Below are 2,872 nucleotides of genomic sequence, written 5' to 3'. Positions count from 1 at the left end.
CCATTTCCTGTTCTGTTTCACAGCCTTGTTATTTCTTCTGTCAGAAAGCCACAGTCTTCTCCTTCTGGGGTCAGATCCATGGTGATCCCTGTGAAGTGAAATCTGACAGCCTGGTTCCCTCACGACTGCTCAGAGCAGTGGACAATAAGTGTGGGGTCAGCACCAAGCTGAAGGCCCAGCACGCCTGCTGACTGACGAGGCAAGTCCTTCGAGTGCTCCAGGTATGCCTGTCACATTGCAGACTAGAAATAATGCTGCCTCTATCTCACTTGCATTAATGAGGAAATGGCTGTGGAGCACTAAGCTCTAGCTGTGGCATCCATAAGGGTGCAACAGGTGTTTATTATGATCATGTAAACCATATATATATGTATCAGGGCTGGGCCTGGCCGATTCTAACCACAGATCTCTTGAGTCTCATTTCCTACCAACCTGCAAGAAGTCTCGGGGGCCGGGGATGTTTGTATGGGTTTATCTATCTGTGTGTGTTCACACAAATGGTTAATACTCTGAGGTGCTAACAAAAAGCTTCAAGATGCTTGGAGATCTTCTGAACTATCAGCCTTGGGGCTGACAGCGCACAGTTCCTAACCACGAGGCTGGTAGACTCAGATACTTTCAGCAAAGTTTCTTTTTTTTTAATTATTTTATTAATTTTAATGAACATTTACAGAAATTTTGGATTTCCATTGATTCATTGTTGTACCTTTCTCTCCACTCCCCTCCCCCGCCCCAGTTCGCTCCTCTCTTCGAAAAGCAAGAGATAAACTCCTTCTTTAGCATACACCCCACCCCCCACCCCGAATGGAATCCACTATGCAACCTTAATTCTGGATTCCTGTGATAACCATAATACCCTATTATATATTGCTTTTAAGCTGTTCTCTCCCTCATATGTTTAAATTCAGTATACATAATTTATCCAGTTTTTCTCAATCTTACCCCAACCCTGATGTCAGTCCCAATCTACAACAGTGGCATTAGGCAGTATTCGTCTTCTTGCGACTGAATTATCTTACTCAGCATAATGTCCTCCAGGGTCGCCCATTTTAAATAATATTGTATGAGTTCCTTGTTTTTCAATGCAGCGTAGTATTCCATTGTGTGAATATACCACAGCTTCTCTATGCATTCGTTTGTTGATGGGCACTTGGGTTGTTTACAACTCTTTGCTACTGTGAACAAAGCTGCAATAAGCATGGGTGTGCATATATCTGCTTGGATGGCAGTTATTCCCAGTAGTGGAATTGCGGGGTCAAATGGTATCTCGATTTGCAACTTTTTGAGAAAACGCCACACTTTCCCCAGTGGCTGCACCATCAGCAAAGCTCTGGATTATCAGACATTACTATGTCTGAGTGCTCCTTAGAGGCAAAGGGATAAAGCTTCATCTCACATACTCTGGACATGTTGTTAGGAGAGGCTGTTCCTTGGGGAGGGACATCACGCTTGGAAAAGTGGAGGGTCTGCAAAAATGAGGAAGACCCCCAAAAAAAAATAAAAATGAGGAAGACCCTCAACCAGGTGGACTGAAACAGTGACTGCTGCAATGGGCCTGAGTGTGTCAGGAAGTGTGAGGATGACACAGGACAGGCAGGGTCCAGATCTGCGCACCTAACAACATCAGTATATTGTTTTCTCAAATCTTGATGCCTAATTCTCTTTAACAGTAAGAACAGATTCTCCTAAGGCTGAACTATGAACCTAGCCAATTCTACAGTGCCTAACAATCAGCAATGAACACATGTATAATTGCTCTTCTCAGACTTACCAGCTGAGTGCTCAAACATGGCCCTCTCAGGGGACAGGACTATCCAGAATTCATAATCTGGGGACATGATTTTCTTTATAATTAGCAGCCCAGAAGAAGGGAATATCTCAGATCTTGCAACCCTTCAATATCAATACAACTAAGGCTTGTTTTTATCACCAAAGATAATTTTTCTGTGATTTGTCTAGAACTTAAATCCTACAGGGTGCCGAAGTGAGTTACCCGAATTCCACACTGATGCTAACCCCTGCATGCTTCATGTCATGTTTAAGCACACAAACTCTGCAGCCAGATTGGATTCACACCTTGACTCGGTGGCCACTTAGCTGTGTGGCCTTGCCTATGTTATTTAACCTTTCTGTGTTTCAGTTCCCCATGGCTAAAAAGAAAATAACTTTATAGGTATGAAGAGTAATTGAATCAGTGTGTGTAAAACGTTTAGAACACAGTGAATACTGGATGCAGTTTTGATCCTTCCAAGACTACACCTCAGCAGCCTACGACCACACACGGCAGCCCAAGACAGGAAAATGCCAACTCCATCACCCGAGAGCAGCTTAACAAAGGCAGCTTTGCCATGAACTTGACTTTCTCTGGAGTCAGTGCTTCTAGCAGTGGCTACCAGGGAGGGAAGAGAATGGACAGCAACATAAAACTCAAGTGGGAGTGATTACTTATTTACCCGTGTTTCACTTTCAGAAGCTCAAGGTGGTTTAGAAGCCCATCCGTAGGAAAAGACAAGGCTCTAATAACTGCTGACGGCTCATTGACAGCCACTCGGGCCCCAGAAGACCGAGATTGCTGCGAATCAAGAACACCATGGAGCTAGTGCCTCTTTTCTTGACAGAGCCCAGAAACACCCGCTCAGCCTCCCGCAAACCTGCCTATCCATCACCAGCACTATATCTCCACAACATGCTTCCCATACTCCCTGTAGCAAGAATAACTCCCTATTTCTATTTCTGTAATTCTTACAAACATCTGCCCATCTTACCTGAGTTCATTTTTATGAATTTCCATGATTTTTCTTTCCAGCTTTTGCGACTGCTTGGGGAAAATCTCAAATTCACTGATGTAATTTTCAGGATGCTCATCAGGATC

At 43.9% G+C, this 2,872-nt stretch overlaps 1 pseudogene; it reads right to left on the bottom strand.

The window, feature by feature from the left end:
- Positions 1–2,872, bottom strand: part of LOC102865518 — a 193,763-nt pseudogene that overhangs the window by 112,266 nt on the left and 78,625 nt on the right.

This window comes from Elephantulus edwardii, unplaced genomic scaffold (genome assembly GCF_000299155.1).
Source record: "Elephantulus edwardii isolate Elephantulus edwardi_28Jun2011 unplaced genomic scaffold, EleEdw1.0 scaffold00491, whole genome shotgun sequence".
Lineage (NCBI taxonomy): Eukaryota > Metazoa > Chordata > Mammalia > Macroscelidea > Macroscelididae > Elephantulus > Elephantulus edwardii.
Note: the sequence above shows the minus strand (reverse complement) of the source record. Positions and strands in the feature narration are given on the sequence as shown.